The sequence below is a fragment of the Passer domesticus genome, chromosome Z, assembly GCF_036417665.1.
Source record: "Passer domesticus isolate bPasDom1 chromosome Z, bPasDom1.hap1, whole genome shotgun sequence".
Classification (NCBI taxonomy): domain Eukaryota; kingdom Metazoa; phylum Chordata; class Aves; order Passeriformes; family Passeridae; genus Passer; species Passer domesticus.
In genome coordinates this window covers 78,441,016-78,459,775 of record NC_087512.1, presented here as the reverse complement: position 1 = coordinate 78,459,775, position 18,760 = coordinate 78,441,016, and the positions used below count along the sequence as shown (strand labels likewise).

The 18,760-nt window shown below is 43.1% G+C and overlaps 1 long non-coding RNA gene across 1 annotated transcript; it reads right to left on the bottom strand.

Annotated features, from left to right (window-relative positions):
• Positions 1-1,549: 1,549 nt before the first annotated feature.
• On the bottom strand, positions 1,550-12,414 carry LOC135290952 (uncharacterized). The gene is made up of 4 exons (XR_010353784.1): positions 12,214-12,414; positions 11,519-11,606; positions 3,738-6,680; positions 1,550-2,415 (listed from the first exon to the last, which is right to left on the bottom strand). It is a non-coding gene; the product is annotated as an uncharacterized LOC135290952 (long non-coding RNA).
• Positions 12,415-18,760: the final 6,346 nt, after the last annotated feature.

Genomic DNA, 18,760 nt, shown 5'->3' with positions numbered 1-18,760 from the left:
CAGCCTCACAGCAAGATGAAAACTATCAGCATTTGGGACAGAGATCAATTATATGGAGATCAAATTAGGGAAGTCACACTGAGGGGTGGTGTCTGTGTCACAGAAAGTGGCACCTACAGGTCCCTGACCTCACACAAGGCAGCAGCAGCACCTGTTTGACTAAAAAAAGTCAGCTGGCATTGTGACCTTGCCACCTTTTTAGCACTAGACCACCACTGCTGTGGCAAAGCTGTGTTTAACACTGTCTATGTGCCTGTCCTCTGTGTTTTTCCTTCCTCTTTAAAGCATATTAAAAGAATTTTCTCCTCTAAAATATAAATATATGGGACATAAAATATATACAAAATATAAAATAATATATAAATAATAATAATATAATAATAATGTATATATAAAATATAATATTATAATATAATATAATAATATATAATAATATATTGTTATATATAATAATATAAGATAATATAAAATAATATAAAATATAAAACATAAAACATAAAATATAAAATATAAAATATAAAATATAGAATAATATGAAATATGGGACAGAGGTTGCCTGTGTATAGATGACAAACCATCTTTGGTTCTCCTGAACACAACTTTGCCCTGGCTACTCTGCTACCAAAGCAGTGGTTTATTTCTTTCTCCACAGAAAGAAATAAACACCTCATGTGGTGTTTATTTTGTTATTTGTTATTGTTGTTATCTGTTATAGTGGTCTACAAACCCTGATTTCATCTTCCCCTTGCATCCTGTGGGCCCTCAGTAACTCCTGCACCTTTTATTCTCCACTTTTCATCCTCAGAGCCTCAAGGTGAGGCTTGAGTGCCCTAAAACACAGCCCTAAAAAAGAGCAGAGAACCTCCAGCATTGCCATATCACCCTCAAATCAGTCTGCACAGCAGGCAAAGGGGGAAAGCAAAACAAGTTTTAACCCGCTACAGGACAAAATTAAGAAACTAATACTAGATTTGGAAAATGGATAGGAGACAAAGCCATAACACAGTTTTTTTTATCTGCCTGTGCCTGGACCTGTTCCCAGCCTCCTCCTGGCATTCCTTGGGGAAGAGCTGGTGGAACACATTTGCAGCTTGCTAGCACGGGGTGGGGACCTGGTTCCTCAAGCTGGGACTGTTCACCTGGGGCAAAAATCCTTCTGCAGGTAGATCTCCCTCCTCCAGCACCCCCGTCAGCAGCAAGCAGCTCCACGGGGGTTTCCCATAGCCCAGACCCTGCCTTTTTGGCTCATTTTGGGCAGCACCTTGGTGAGAGGGGTGCTGAAGGGAATTCTCATGCTGTGCTTGCCCGTGGAATGCAATTCCATGCTGGGTGGCTGGGGCTGCTGCCACCCTGGCAGTCACAGGCTGTAGGGAATCTTCTTTTTGGCAGAGCTGCAGCAGAGCAGGAGCTGAAATGCTGCATCCCAAGTGGCATTTTCTGCAGCCTGTGGCTCTGCAGCCACTCCAGCAGTGACACTGAACCCACCAGCTCTGTAAGGAGCTGAGATAAAACCAACCTGCCCCCTTGGTGCTTTTAAATTTGCCTCTCTGCAGTCACTTAACTAAAGAGGTTAATTATGTTTGCTCCCCTTTGCAGGTAGGAAAACACAATTGCCTTGAGTTATTGTTACTGAGGAAAATAGTGAATATTATATTTAATAGTGACTATAATAACAGTTTTCCACTATAATAATAGTGAAAAATATTAGTGAGTTATAATTAGTGAGGAAAACTCAATTATCTTGTCCTGGAGGGTCAAGGAGTGGGACCCTGTCTTGTCTTTCACCTCAAGACTGATTTGAAAGGTTCCACTGGACCTCTGGAGCTACATGCAGCTGAAAATGTTTAAAATAAACACTGCCTTCCTCTCAAAGGTCTCAAAGGTCCTGATTCTCAAAAAATAAACCAAATAAATGACAGAGATGAACCTCTTGGGCAAGAGCAACATGCAGCCTCTGGTTCCAGTGCATTTCCCCATGGTCTAGATGAGCTTGCAATGAGAGATTTGGAGACATAAACATCCCTTAATCTTTCTTCCAGAGTTTCAGTGGCTTTGGTTGTGACCAGGGAAAGGAAGTGACCACCACTTGCTGCTGGGGAGCTCCTCAGAGTCCCTGGGAAGTGGCTGAGCTCCAGTGCAAGCCAGCAAGTTATCCTCAGCAAATAATCATTGCAGGCTTTGTTGTATGGCCAAAGAAATTAATTTTATCCTCTACAAGATTACAACCACCTCTATAAAAATAGCAACACAGTTCTTCTGAAAGTCTTTTCACAGAGACATGCTATGCCACTCTTTGGAGATGGGTCCATACTTTCACAGTGCTTACAAAAATATACCTCCAAACTCTGCTTCCAGAAGGGTGAGATGCCTGGGAATCAGCTCTTGTGAGATGCTGGGGATGGAATTAAGTCATATCTGGAAGAAAAAAAAAAAAACAACCCACAAAACATGAATAAACATAACAATTTTTGCCTTTTTTTTTGGGGGGGGGGTTGGTTGGTGTTTTTTTGGGGTTTTTTTGGTTTTTGGTTGGTTGGTTGGTTGGTTGGTTGGTTGGTTGGTTGGTTTGTTTGTTTTGGTTTTGTTTTGTTTTTTTTTTGTTTGTTTGTTTTTTTTTTGTTTTTTTTGTTTTTCTTGTTTAGTCAATTAATGTAACACAAGCTCTCTGCCCAAGACCTGCCCTTCCAAGGCAGTCCATAAAATTCCAGTGAGATCATCTACTAGTCCTGCAAAGCTGTGCTTGTTACCACACCACCCAAGCTGGGGAAGCACAGGTGTAACGCCCTCCCACTCTGGGACAGAATGAAGGATAGAGTCTGGGAATGGCAGGGTGTGAGGCTGGAGATGATAGTGAATTCTTTTATAGCCACCCATCCTTTAAAAAGACGTGCTGTTGCTTTAGATTTTTAACTCCTGAAATGTTCCAGCTGAGGCTTTCTGGGAAAAAAACCCCAAAAATACTCAACCAACCAACCAAAAAAAAACCCAACAACCTAAAAAACAAAAACCAAACCCAAAAACAAACAAAAAAATCCCAAAACAAACAAACAAACAAAACCCCCAAACAAAACCACACAAACCCCCCCCCCCCAAAAAAAAAAAACCAACAAACCAAAAAGAACCAAACCCCCCCCCCAAAAAAACTAAAAAAAGAAGGAAGTGAGACATCTGAAGCTGCAAATACATAATGAGAGATCCACCAGGCAAGTTAGGCAAACAGGTTTATTGGCTTTTTTCCTTACTCTGGACTTGTAGGATTTCCCAGGTTGGCACTTTTAGCGTCTCAGTAATCACAGTTAACACTGGGGGAGTGAAGAGCAGTGCCTGGCTGTTGGGATATGGGGACCTATTTATGCTGCAGGCCTGATGCACCATCTCTACTTACTAATTAAACAAAAATATAGGTCCTTTATTATTTTAGAAAGATGTGTTTGGATGTCAAATTAAATCTTATGCAGCTGCTTTTCCTTGGCTGCACTGAGAGGCAAAACTTTCTGCTTTAAAGGACAGTGGTCCCTCACATTATAGATGGAGAACTGAAGAGGCTGGCAGCATTTGTCTTGCATCACAAAACCATTTTTTGAGGGCCTTGCAAGTTTTCTGCCTTTCCAGGGTGTTAGAATGTGGTCATGCTGGGGGATGCTGCTCCACATCACTGCTGTGATATAAATTCTACCCCCCAGCTCCTTCAAAAAGAACATTTTCCACATTTTGGTAAGAAATATTACGTTTCTTACCATTCTTTTGGTCTTTTGAGATGCCTTCACCCAGCTTCTTCATGTTGCTGGATGACCTGAGTGTCATGAAGTAATCTATGGAGTTTAATGAATGATGCCTCCTGTGAAACAAAATTTCTGGCCAGATTTCTTTCCTCTACATTTCTGTCTCCCTGCCCTGACAACAACAACTTTGGTACTTGGTTGGAATGTCTGGAGCCAGAGCTGGCACATCACTTTACCCCCTCTCATCTCCTTTCAACATAAAGGTTGGACATACATAAGATGTAGTTTTGTCTCAGGGGTTTTGTGAAGGTGGTTAGATATTGCTTTTATGCATTTTGAAGCAAGCCACTTTAAAAATGCATCCACCAGATCCTTAAAAGGTCATCAGAGATGAGATGGAAGACATCATACAAGTGATCAGGCTGTTAAGATACTTAAAAAATGTGGGAAGTCTTTGGAAGAAGGTGGTAACACCCAACTGTCACTGCAAACTTCACTTTCTCCCTCAGATATCAGTTTTAGTCCTTTATGGGAAAGAAAACACTAGCAGAGAGAAAAAGACCTTTTCTTCTAGAGCACCAGTCTAGGTTTTCACAAGATGCAAGTGTGATCTGAAAGCATGCTTCATACATAGAATTCTTTTTTAGTCCAAGGATCCTGAGTGCAGTTTTTAGCTTGCCACCCTTAGCCAGTGCAGAAGGCACAAATGTCTTTACTTGCATCTGCACTCCAATCTGCACCACACTCCTCAGAAAAAGCAGAAGGGAACGAGTCCTCCCAGCACTGCTCACACTGCTTTGGATAACACATCTTTCTTCCATTCCACTGCTGAGAGACAGGGTTTATTGTGACAGCAACACTGTTTATCTTACCAGGATTATGCTGAAGCAAGTTTAATTGTATTAGCGTTAAAACATATCAGCGCTGGGGGTGACGCAATGTGTTTAGCATCAATATAAAGGTTGCTATGTTTTGTGCTCTCAGCTGGAACTGGGGCAGCAACCGGACACTGGGACATATGGAACGCATTTTGGGTTTTATGTTCACGTCTCTCAAGGAGGATTAGAGCACTTGCAAAGATTCTTTATGTGCTGCACGGCGGGCAGCGATGGTTTGTGTGTAAGTGATCGACGTTCCCTCCCCCTCCTCCTGAATATGAGTATTTGGGAATTCTTCAGAGGCTTGACAGCTACTCCTAGCTTATAAACATTGTTCCATATCTGAGTTATAAGGGTAGCATGGTGTGTACTGCCCCTCATCCGTGACTATCAATGGGTGTTAGATATGCTGGGGTGAAACCGTGCGAGGAATCTGGATTTTATATCTGCCTCCCAGGGACTCCTTGATTAGCTACAGCCTTCACTGCTGAAGAGCTGCAAGCTCAGGAAGGCAAAACCTCTTTCTTGCTCCCTTCTTTTGCCATGCTTAGAAAATGCCAAACCTTTATTGGTCTTCCTCACTGATCTGTGCATCCTTTTTGGTGGAACCATCAGGATATACGAGGTGTCCAATTCCTGACGATTTGCACCAAGATGAGCCCTCACTTCCTGTCCAGGCATTTGGAAACCTCCTACTCTATTAATGCTACACTTTTTTTTTGGTAAGCTAGTCCAAATTTCTAGTCCAATTTTCCTCATTATTTAAGAGAATTAATATGCTTACAATAGTGTCTGAAGCAGACACTGTGTCTGAGCCACACATGTCCAGTGGGATATGTCTCCCACACACTCACAAATTTGAAATTAGGAGTCCCACTACCTGATAGACATGGACCATTTTGAAATTATAGGTCACCAATGTCCTTCAACTGGTCTTCTTCCTAGAGGCAAGACAGAAATGAAAGTCCCAAGCAGCTTGAGAGAAAAATGCTGCACTTTGGACTTAAATAGAAACAGTAGGACAAGTATTGTCCATAATGTCATGGTAGCTTTACCATCCTCTTGCAACAATGGTCCTGAACTGTTCAAATTATCTTCCATTCTGCCTCCTTGAATGTTGATTTCACTGAAAGTTGTGTTCTTTGAACGAGAACAGAAGGCCCCAGGGTGTGAGAGCAGGGAGAGAGTGAGTGAGCAGCACCACTGAAGCAGTGGGCTCAGTCCTTTCAGAGGGCAGTGGTTCAGCCCCCTCCTTTGTCCTCTCCACACACACACTGAATGCTTTTCTGGGCTCTGTGCCTTACTCTGGTGCTAATTACTTCACTCAGCTTTAGGGAATGTTAATGAAATACTATGTAACTATAAGAAGTCAGGCACATATGTTCTCCTTCTGTTTCGTTTTGGGTCTTTTTTTTTTTTTTTTTTTTTTTTTGGTGCTTTAAATTCAAGGAAGCTGTGAGCATCCAGTTTTCCTTCAAGTGAAGGCTCACACAACCTGGTCTCATTTCCTACCAAGGATGGGGCAGCCACAGCTTCTCTGTTGTGGTGCCTCCTGACCCTCACAGTAAACAATTTATTTCTGTTATGGAACACAAATCTACTCTCAGTGGAAAGCCACAACCCCCTTGTTCTGTCACTACATACCCTCATGGAAAGGCTCTCACCACTCTCTTGTAGAACCCCTTGAGGTACTGGAAGGTGCTTTAAGGTCACCCTGGAGGTTTCTTTTCTCCAGGCTGAGCAACCCCAACTCTCTCAGTCTGGCTGCACAGCAGAGGTTGTTCCTCCTTCTGATGGCTTCCATCCAGACCTGCTCCCCCTTTTCCTGTTGTTGAGAGCTTCACCAGTCTGGCATGGTTTCTCAAATGTGATGGATGGTGGCTTAGCCCTTTCACCTGCCAGTTTTTTGACAACCTATGAGCACATCTCACCAGTTCCAATGGACTTCCAATCATCTTCAGGTTCCTCAAGTGCTATCAAGCCTGATTTTTTCCTACATTGAGTGGCTCTTCTTCCTCCCTGTTCCTGCCTTTGACTTCTGAGATTTGGGTGGTGTGAGTGAAACAATTCCTGGTGAAGACTGAAGTAAAAAAAAAAAAAATCGTTGAGTACCTCAGGCTTTTCCATGTTCCACATAACCACTTCTCACATTTTATGTGATGAGGGCCCAAATTTTCCTAAGTCTTCCCTTTTTCACTGATAAAACTTTCCTTGTTGCCCTTGAAGTCCTTGGGCAGCTTGATCCCTGACTTCTCAGACAACTTCTCTGTGCCTCTCACAGGCTGCCTGTCCTCATTTTCACACCCTACAAACTTCATTTTTATGTTTTAGTTTGTCCGGGAGCTCCTTGTTCATCCACACAGGCCTCCTGGGATTTTTGCCACTGAGCTCCATTATTCCTGAGTTCAGAGTAGATCCTTGAATATCAACCTGTTTTCTTGGGCTGGTCTTCCCTGCACAGGGCTTTATCTCTTTTGGCCTGAAGAGGCCAAAAGCTGCTCTCCTGAAGTCCAGGGCAGTGAGTTTGCTGCAGACCCTCTGCACTGCCCTGATTTGAATTTGGAATTTGAATTTGGCTGGAGTTTGAAGTCCAGCCTTTCACAGAACCATGGGATTTCATGGTCACTGCAGCCAATGCTTCTCTTGAGCTCCACATTCCCCACTGGCCCCACAAGGCCCAGCACAGCAGCTCTCCTCATTTCCTCCATCAGCTGGGGGGGAAGCTGTCACCAGCACATTCCAGGGATCTCCTGGTTCGTTTTTGTCCTGTTCTGCTGCCCATCCAACAGACACCAGGCTGGCTGGAGCTCCCCATGAACATGAACATGAACATGAACAGGAGGCTCCTGATTTTTGCCCAGAGTGGGCCTCATCTGCTGGTTGCTGGGCAGACCCCACTGCAGTATCACCTGTCCCTCACCCTCCTTTAATCCTGACCCTGAGCAGCTCTGGGTTGGCTCCTCATCCATCCCCAGTCCAGATGGTCACTGGCACAGAGGGAGACACCCTCTCCTTGTCCCTGTCCTTCCTGAGGATCCCTTATCCTCCCGTTCCAACAATCCAGATAATGATGCCAGTAAGGTCACAGCCTCTCTAACTCCAGTTTCTGTTCCCTGTGCTGTGTCTGTTTGCACAGAGGCATTTCAATTTGTCTCCCCATGAAGTGATTTGCTGTCTGGACTGGTTGGAATTCCTTTCTGCTGCTCTTCAGGTTCTCTCCTGCTGTCCTGCAATGCCTCTCCAGTCTCTGGACACCTAGCACATGAAACTGGCAGGAGTCTGTTTGATTCAGGCTCCCCTCTCCCAGCAATCTTAATTTAAAACCATTTTCTCCAGCTTAATATTTCCTTCTGGCATTTCCCTCCGTGCAGGCAAAGCCTCCACTCTCAAGGGCTTTTTCTGGAAACATATGGCTAAAGTAGGGAAAGGGAGAAATTTAGGATTTAAGGATAACAAACTGTCTTTATGTCCCTTATGGAAGGGGTAGAAAATCAAACATATACTTTGGCACAAGAGCCAGTCAGAATATTTTCCCCAGTAGAAATGAACAGCTTTGGCAGCTGAAGATTTAAACTGGAAACATCTTATCAGAAAGCCAGAATATTTCAACAGAGAAATATTACTCATAGATTTCACAATCTATTTACCTCCTCCAATAATCCTCCCTACTCAAGGCTGCAGGGCCAGGGTATATCATTGTCATTCCTTATATCAATGTCATCCCTTTTTTTTTTTTCAAAGGTAATCTTTAAAAATAGCTTCACCATTTCTCAAATAGATTCCAAATTGCAGTGGAGTGACAAGAGGACAAGCTTTTCTTGAGTTTTATTTTAGCTGTGAAGTTCCCCTTTGTTTCACATCTCTCCTATTTTTGTCACATTCAACTGTAGCTGGAGAAAGCCACTGAGAAAAAGCAGAAGCTGCAGACTCACCCCCAAGTCTGGAAAGTGGTGGAAGTCATTACTTCTGCTCTAATAAAAAGAGTCACAATACTCCTTCTTCTCACAAATCCAGCCTGAAAGGACAGCAGGTCAGATATTGCTTTATCCTGCAGAGGATAAAGCCCATGGACCCCGAGTTCAGAGTCCCAGCCCTTCTCTCTCTTTTACAGATCCCTTTTCAACACTGAATGGCAATTTCTGCAAAAGCCACAAACTTCCAAGCTATATGTAGCATAAGGCAGCTGTTTGTCCCAAAAATCCCACTGAGCTGACTACAGCAACACACAAATTACAGGCTTTACCTAGTAGCAGATAACCCACCAAGCAATTTCTGGCTTTGAGCTGTGAGAGTCAGTGGGGTTCACTCTTGCAGCTGCCTGCACTTGAATCAGCTCCATTTTTGAGCCCTCTTTTAATTTTGGGGCCCTTGGGTCAGAATTGTCTGGGGTGAGAAAAGGAAAAGGATAACAGGGTGATCATTTCACTTCACCATAGTGACTTTATCTTTGCAGCTATCCAGCTACGTCCTACCCAAATATCTTGGTTTTGAATTCAAAATTAGGCCCATAAAATGCCCTTCCTTAAACCCAGAGATGGGCTGAACAGAGAGTGTGGGCTCCTATAGGTTGCATACCCTTTCTTATTTTTTTTTTTTCTCCTGTATTTTGTATTAAGTTGTGTAAGACACTAAATATCATTCTAATAAGATGACAGAGGCTTCCACATTTTTTCCAGCGTTGGAATTTGTCTAAGCAACAGAGACCTCACAGTACAAAGTGGAACAAGCTGTAGATCACCATTAACAACCTGGGCTTTGATTGTAGATTCCCATTTATCTCATTAAAATGAGGCTCCACACAGCCCAGCAGAGACCGGGCAGAGATCCCAATTGGTCTGAGGATCATTCTAGTTGAGCTGATCACATCACAGTCCTCAATGCCACACAGATTGAAAAGGCTGGATCCTGAAGCAGAAATGGCCAAACACTTTTTTTTTTTAATTGTTATTTATGAACTAGGAAACTCTCATGGGCCCTGATGTTTCCAAATATTAGACTAGGAAATCTAAAATGGTCAAATGCCTTGTTTTTGCTGCTCTTCAGACATTAATGATGGATAAATTTTGATGAAGACTCCTCTCTTAGTAAGATCAAGCACCTGTCTGTAACTAACCTTCTCTTCTTGCGCATAAAAACTCCAAGGAGACTCAGAACCCCTCCAGGACTTCACTTGCTTCTGGCACAAAAGCCTTCCTGACACACCTGAGGGGCTGAAAGTTTATCTCAATCTTGCATTACTCAGCCTCATGTTTGGTTTTCTGCATAGTGATTTTTGTGATGCTCAAAAAGAAAGAGGCAGCAATGGGAAAACATTTCTGTGGCTGAGTGTGGCTTTTGCTCCAAAAATACACTAAGCAGCTGGATGCCACAGGCATGCAAATGAGCAAGGGCTCAGTTTGCATTTGAACATTGAGAAATGCACTTGATGCAGTTTCACCTGTCACCAAGACACAGCTGTCCCCAGGAACAAAGCCTAGCAAGTCAATAATTTGTGTATTGGAGTGACAAACCCTTCTTATGTGCAGTACAGCTTTGGAAAGGCCAAGCCAACCTGGCAGGTGCTGGCAGGGTGGCTGCTTTTTTTGGGTGCTGGCTCTTCTACCAGTGTTTTTTTTAATGTGTTGGAGGTGTAGCTCAGGAATTTTTACTGCCCCAGTCAGCCACCAAGTGGTGCTAAGATGGGTCCTGACCCTTCAAGAAGAAACACAAGCCATGGACAAGCTGCTTCTCGTCTTTGTCACTTGGCCACAAGAAGAACAGAAAATTATTTCATTTTGTATGAACAGGGCCTTGCTCTGCCACTATTAACACCACCTTACTTCCCACAGATATTTTAAAGACAAATAATGAACTCTTCTTGGTGTGGAGACTCTCTGGCATTGAGAATTGCTACGGTTTGAGGTTTTGGTGTCCATTATACTACCCCTAAGATATACATGTATGGAATTCTGTATAAACCCAGCAGAGCTGGAGAGAGTCATGCAGACACCAGAGCAAGTGCTGCATGTCTGGCAGCAAGAACCTGCACCTGCTGCACTTGCAGGCAGCTGAGACAGGGCTGTCAGGCTTCACTGTGTGAGCAGAGGGTGCAGAATCTGAACAAAAAGGGGAAATTGAGCTATTTTCCTGTGGTTTCACAGACAAAGCTGCAGCAAAGCCAGATCACTCTTGTCTGAGTTCATACTTCGATCATTTTCCCACAGGGCCATCCTTCCCCCAGAAAACAGCTTCCACAGAGCTCACACCATGCACACAAGGATATTTATCACCAGAGAGGACAATAAAACACTCACAGAAAGGCTGAATTCCAGACCTGATTACAAGGAAAACCAAGAGCTCTTATGAATGCTCTCATGAATGCTGAATATCTCACATTGCGTTATCGCAGTAACACACTGGACATCTTTTCCCTAAAAGGAAAGCTTGTGGCCACACAGGGATTTGGGATGGGAAATGGAAGAAACATTGGCTCATTATTTATTTTTTTGGCTCTCTAGTATTTCTCCATCACCAGATGTTAGGCTTGCCTAAACTCACTAGCCCAAAACTAAAAGGACACAACCCCACCAAGCACTGCCCTTAGCCCCTCACCTTTTGTGGAGCCTACATCTGGTCAAATTTATAGCTACAAAGGCTATAACAAGTCCAAGAGAGCAGCAGCAGATGTACCATAACCTCTAACATTTCTTTAATATAGGGGCAAAGAATCAAGTTAGTTCTGAGATGCAGGTTCCTTGGAGATGCAGCATGTAGAAGTGAGGGTGCCGGCAGGATATTTTCTTTGTGGAACAAGATTCCAGTGAAGAAATAGGTCTCATCAAACAAGATCATGGTTTTGAGGCATATTAGTTGAGTCTATCACTACAAGCACTGATGTGTAAGGGAAAGTAACAGCCCAAGACAGGTACGAGGTCTCACCCCTGCTGAAGTCAATTAATAAAGTCACTGTATGGCCAGGCCTGTTCACAGCAGCCAGAAATCCACTTTCAGAGTTCCAGATAAATCTCTAGAGTGGGAGAAGGAGGTAGGGAAAAAAAAGAAATAGATCATGAAATTATATGATACAACATAGTTCCTCTAAATGCTTCAATGTGGAAAGACTGGCAAAGGTTTCCACGAGGTGTTTGTAAGTCTCTCAGCAAATTTCCAAGGTAGCAGAAGCAAAATTAAAACATGCCAGGGGCAACCAATAGGTTTCTAATTTTTGGTTTGGTTTGGTTCATTTTTCTTTTAATTCCAGTCTCTCATTTCACTCTGTATTAGGCAATTCGTTATCTAATTTAAAGCAGGCACCATACATTAGAGTTTCCTCACTCTGCACATTGCATGTTTAGACCATCTCCTTCATGTGATATCTTTTTTTTTTTTTTTTTTCCTTCTGTCTGCCTGTATTGTTTTGGCTGCCAGAGTAGAAATCCTTTGCCTCTGATTTCCAGAAAATCTGAATCCCTCTTTCTGCTTGAAGCCAGTTGAAGCAGCTGCTGCCCTGACTGCATGAGCAAGAGGGTAAAAGCCTCCAGAATCAAAGATGACTCTGGAAGAAACATCTGAAAACGTTTTAGGCACCATTTTCAAAGAATCAAAGGAAGTCTTTAAGTTCTCAAGTGACTTACCTTGAAATTACATGAAAACACACCTGTGTATGCTGCTTCCTCCTCTGGAAATGTGTGGATGTTTCCCCTGGACTAAAGGAGCAGCTGCAAACAGAGAGTGAACTGGAAGGTCATGTAAATCCAACCCCTCCACCTGCTCTCACTTCTTAGAGCTCCCTCCTGCTCTGGCAGGGATCTGAGGCAGGTGTAACTCCGTGGGACCTGGTCCAGTCCTCATGAGGGCAATGAGAGCTTTTCAGTGGATTTTATAGGCTTTGGATCCAGCCCACGCTGGGGGAGCTGGAAGGTGCAGGTTAAAATATCTCAAATATCCCCCTGTGTGTTTTCTTTTACACACACACACAGGAATTCCCTCCTCTGTAGGTGGTTTCAGTAGGAGTTTGTGGGGTTTTTTGGTTTGTTTGGGGTTTTTTTGTTGGTTTTTTTTTGTTTTTTTTTGTTTGTCTGTTTGTTTGTTTTTGTTTTGTTTTGTTTTTTGGGTTTTTTTTCTGTTCTGTTGGGTTTGGGTTTTTTGGGTGGTTTTTTTTTGTGTTTTGTTTTTTTTTGGTTTTTTTTTTTTTTGGTTTGGTTTGGTTTGGGTTTTTTTTGTTTGGTTCATTTTTTGGTTTTTTTATCCAGGCTCTCCTCTATGCAGTTACTAGCCCAAGGCTAGAGCAAGGCTTTGAAAAGCCTTGAAAAAATCTACACTTCTGGGGTTTTGGACTTACTGTTAGGTACACTTTGTCTGATTTTTATCTTGGAGCTCTTACTAAATCCCGTGCCATCCCCACAGAGTTAGAAACCCTACTGATTTCAGGGAGGTGAGAGTTCCCTTGCCCCAAGCCAAGCTGAAAACCACAAATACTACGAGGTGCTGCTCCCAGGAGATGCCTCTGACTCTAAATCAAGTCCTGGGACCCTTAAACCTTATTTTGCCCCCAGCTTCTGCAAAGCACTCTCTGCTGAGATCCTTCCTTGCACGGGAATTGGCTGTGCTGGCTGGTTTATTTAGGCTTGTATTTATAGAGTGTGACAGAGCTGGGATAATGATGGTAATTGGGTTTGACACAGCATGAGCAGAAAATGTGCAGAAGAAAGGAGTGTCTTCAGATGAGTTTCATCTTGAGTTTATCTAGAGAGAAGGAAGCTGCTGCATGAGATTTCCTCTGCCTTATGGCCAGCAGGACCTGCTATGAGCTTGTAATAACTCTCCTCACAAAGTGATCTGGATTTAGATTTGTTTGTTCAGGTGTCTGTAGCTACAGCTTAGAAACCAAGACACAAACTGAAAAAAGAAAAAAAGAGAAAAAAGAAAAAAGAAAAAAGGAAAAAGGAAAAAAGGAAAAAAAGAAAAAAGGGAAAAAAAAGAAAAAAGAAAAAAGGAAAAAAAAAGAAAAAAGAAAAAAGAAAAAAGAAAAAAGAAAAAAGAAAAAAAGAAAAAAGAAAAAGATCAAGTTATTTTAAATGAGGGGGGGGTCATGGGCAGTTTTTCATGAATATCTGGGAGATGCCAGGCACCTGAGGGGTCAAGCCTTACCCTGAGGGCATTTTCCAGCTTCTTCCCTGGCACCATCTGCAGGACCAGGGTGGAAGTGGCTCTTCCTGCCTCCAGGTAAACCCAGCAACCACGACCTGAGGGAGGAATAAAGCCAGTGAAATGCAGAACACTCATGTTTAGGAGCCTGCCTGATCTTCTGAAGGATGGGTCTGTGGGTAGCTTTACAGGAATACTGTAAACTGCTCCATTTCAAAGTTCTCATGCTGAAAAATCAATTTAGGTCCCTCTCTTCTAAAAAAAAATCTTGTTTAAAAAATGATTTGGCAGTTTTAAAACATAAGACTCTTTTATTTTTCTTTTTTTTTTTGTTTGTTTGTTTTTTTGGTGAAAGGCTCTGTAAATTGACTGAGGAAATTGGGACATCTTTAGAGGGTCCTAGAGCTCTGTGTCTGCTCTGTGGATTCTGCTCTGTATATTCAGCCTTCTTTTTCCAGGCTGAGCTGCTGACATATTACACAGCAAAGCCCTGATGCTGTGGAGCTGCCAGGTGGTATGGTTTTGGTGAAACTGAAACAAATTCAGTTTGCAATTAATAGTGCTTTCTTAGCCCAAAACATTTTCTCCTTGCTGAGAATAATTCCTCTCTCCCTGCCCCACCCCCCTCAATCCCCAGGACTTTCTAGAATAAAATGTGACATTCTTGGAAAAGCAAATGTTGACACTTGGACATTTTTAAACAAAATTTGGGAAGTTTGATTTAAGCTTTTTTTTTTTTTTTTCCCACTCGAGACACTTTTGGAAGAAAATATGTTGATTTGAAACCATGCAAAACAACAAAAGCAAAACTATTTAGTTCAGCATCACAGAGTATTCAAATTAATCCAAATTACTGCACTGCTTTTTACCCCCATTGCTCCTTCAAATACTAAATAATTTATATTCTGGTTCAGCTGGAACTTGATTTTCTCCTCGATAACTTTGTCAGCTCATTAAAGTGAATAAAATCCCTGGTATCAGTCACCTTTTCATAACAGATTGGCATGGAGAATTGTCCCCTCCACCCTCCTCCCCACCAGCCCCAGCCAAGCTGTTTGACCCCAGCAGCCTAGAGGGGAAAGCAAATATTCCAAGACAAATAGAGCAAACATTCAAGAAAAGAGCATGGTCAACACACAGCACGGCTATCATATCCCCCCCCAAAAGATGCATTTGTGTGTGCATCTCCCTCTCTGTAATTTTTAATTTTTCTCTGTGATTATTTTCTAGCTCAGTGTCAGCTTCCAGAGCAGCCCCTGACTTTTTCCATCAGATGGGTGAAACGTGACAGCAGAGAATCAAGGGTGGAAGGCAAAGCACCAGCCCTAGGCAGAGGTCCAGCTCCATCCAAGGTGGGATCACTTAGGCAGGAAAGCAGGAGGAGCTTTGGGAATCGCCAGCAGAAAATGTCATGCAGAAGGCGTGAGTCATGCAGGAAAAATGTGCCCGTGGAAAGAAAAAAAAAAAAAAGGCAGGAGCAAAGCCCCCCAAAGACCTGCTTGGAAAGGTCAGCTGCATCCAGAGCAGCCCAGTGCCAGTGCCTCTGCGAGGAAGCACGGGGGAGGATTGCCAGGTTACACCCCTGGAGTGGAAGGAGGAGAGTGGAGAGAGCCAGAGAGGAAAACCAGGAGCAGGGTGCCAAGAGCCTTGAAAATCAGCAAGCCTCGGTGGAGTTACGTCAGTGGAGAGACCAACCCAGCAGCTAACTAAAGACACACGTCTCAGAGCAGCAAGCCCTGCCTCAGACACCAACTGAGCGAGCCTGCAGGGAGGGACAAATCACTCAAATGGGTGAAATACGACAAATCAGAGGGGTCCAGATTTTCCTGCCTGAATCCTCAAGAATTTACCTTAAAAATTGCCTTTTTTTTTCATCTCCTATGCCATAATCTCTCTGTGCTTAGGTGTGCCAGAGCCACCAGGCTTCAGGGGAGAGCTGGGCATGGCACAGGGCTGAGCTTTTGTGGAGCAGCACAGACACTTCTCATTTCTTTACCCCTTTCTGCAAACTACTCTGGTGCACAAGGATGCCTTTTTGTAGCCCAAAGATCTGCTACAGCCCTCCACTTTCAGCTCTGAGTCATGCCAAAAACAGTAGGAGGAAAGGGACAAGGACAAGTTGAGGAGCTAAATACTTTTAAAGCACATTTTAGCCCCCATCACAGAAGCTTTTTCCACTGTTTCTCTGTTTCAAAATTACATTTCTCTTTTTAGATTTAAAAATGGCTTAACAAGAACTTCCAAAGCCCAGTATGCATCCCCAGGAGGACAGAAGATATAGAAGATATTGAAAATTGCTGTTGGTTCTGCAGCTCCATCACCCCCAGTGCATTTCTGCTGGACAGGAATTATCAGCTTCAGCATGGATCTGTTGGAGCGAGTCCAGGGGCTGACCATGAGCATGAACAGAGGGCTGGAGGAAAACCAGAGAGAATTGGGGTTTTTGGGGAAGACAAGGCTCCAGAGACACACCAGAGCATCCTTTCAGCACCTAAAAGGGGCCTACGAGAAAGATGGGGACAAACGTTTTAGCAGAGCCTGCTGTGACAGAACAGGAATAGTTTTAAACTCCAGGAGGGTCAATTTAGACAAATTATAATAAGGGGTTTTTTTCAAAATCACTGGGGCACTGACAGACATTGCCCAGAGAAGTGGTAGATGCCCCATCCATGGAAACATTGGAGGTGAGGTTGGATGGGGTTTTAAGGTCCCCTCCAAGTCAAACTATTCCATGGTTACAACACCCCTTTCTTTGTCTCCCAGGTGAGGGCTCCCTGTCCTCCCAACCCTCATGTCCTGCTGAGTAGGGGAATGGTTTCCCACCAAGCTAATGGTTTGATAAACCCAGTAATTAGTAAATGTAATCTTTTGATCCTAGACATTCTCCTCCTGTCTTTCATTTTCTTCCCCTTTTCCACATCCTTCACACAAACCTTGGGGGAAATCACTCTCTCTCTTGGGGATACTAATGGAAATGCAAGGCAGTTTTTTCCCTCCCTTCTTCTTCCTCAAAACATGCTCAACTGGGCCCTTATCCGCCACTGAATTAAGCACTTGCTTGACCTCAGTTCTTTGAGGACAGCAGCTCACAAGCCTTGAAATCTGTGTGTACACAAGCCTTTGCTGACTCTAGGATCTTGATGTGTTACTTTGCCACTGTGCAATTAATTCCTGCAAAAATTGGCAGCCACGGGGATCGACCAATTCAGTTGTGCTGTGCATTTCCTGTTGCTCTTGACTGGGAAAGGAAAATATAACTCATGTTCATGACAAATGGAGCCTGGAAGATGATCTTCTGTAGGAATCACTTCTGTGCCAGGCGTTTTTTGACAAAAGGCTCAGTCTTTTCTCTGTTTGGAACAAGCACATCTTTCTCTGCAGCCTTCTGCTGATGGCTTCAGCTGGTTCTGGGGTGGCTGTCAAGGAGAAGATGGTCATGGGATAACCAGATGAGAGAGCTGTGTGGTGGTGAAATGGTAAAATTCAGACCCAGTGACATTATTAACTGGTTCTCTGGTGGACAACTCTGCTCCTCTTTGCCCACAAGCAGCACTTTTAAATATTGTGTTAACTCCAGTGTGACTACAAAGGCTTTTGCCTTCAGATTAGACTAAATGCCAGCTGAAAAGATATTTACAAAATGTCGCTCACCACCGCATTGGCTGGAAATCTCTGGTTTACAGACAGTTAAAACAGAGATTTGCAAAATCACCAAAGGAGGATAAAGCAGAACAAACTGGTCACCATTTCACATTAAAAAGGCAGAACAAATTAATGTGTGGAATTGCCAAGTAGCTGGTTTCAAGCACTCCAGAGACATCTCTCCTCTCAAACTGCAGTGCCCTTGGCCAAAAATTTTAATGGATTCAAAAGGAAATAGGGAGTAAGTTCATCAGTGGCTATCAGCCCTAATAAAATGGCCACTGACTTTGGAGACTGATGATTTAAACCCAACAGAAAACAAGGCAGGTTTGGAAAGGGATGTTTTCAGGATGGTTTCCTGGTACTTACAGCTTCAGGACACAAATATCTAATCTTCAAACAGCCTTTGGTCGGACTTAGCATAGCATTTGTAAAAAATGTAAGTAAAAAAGTCACACTATCTGAAGTATATCATCAGGATAATGGCATACACCAGATCCTTTTACCCATGAAATATCTGTCAAAAGATGCCAAAAGTCAAGTAATTGCTCCCTACATAATCCTGTTCAGGCTGATTCATCTGTCCCATCTTCTGTACACACTGGGAATTAAGGCACAAACACCTATAAATAGATTTTGTTCCCACATAGACATCATATATTAAATGAGTGTAATACTAGTTGTCTCCTCCTTCTGAGACACTCACCCTGTGTGCCAAATGGTCAGAGTTAAATTCCACCAGAGTATGCAACTTTACCTTTTGTATTAAAACAATCTTGTGAGACTTCTTTTATTCTGTTAAAATAAAATATTTCACTAATGCTTCAAAGAAAGTTCTACTTTCCCTTTTGTTCCATTTGGCTTTCTGGGAGAGAAGAAAAAGTTTATTTCCTCTAGGCCATCTTTCTTCCCCTCTCCCCCAAGTTCTTCTGACACAGAGTTATGATCCATGGCAGCAGAACACCACAGCTGACAACATTTTTTCAAGCATTCTTACATATTTAGGACTCCCACTGTCTCAGATCACCATGGCACATTGTCCCCTTCAGGTTTGGAGTGTATCTGGCAGGCAGACACTGGGTATTTTGCAGGGATCCTCATTAGGGAGGAGGAATTTGCACTCAGGTACTCTCAGAATATTCTCAGTTTGCACTCAAGATGTCATTCAAGCAGTGATGAGTGAGGTGGAGGCAAACTTTACCCACGCTCAGGTGCCCCATGTCAGGGCACAGGACATTGTGCTCCCTTTTAATGTGTCTTTATGACAGGCTTGTGTAAATGTCTCCCTGTTGGTAAAGCAATCACACCTCCAGCTACCGTGGCTCAGTGAACACAAAACTCTGCGTAAGCCACCTAATTATATATGTCTCCAGAAAATCCTGCTGGCTTATC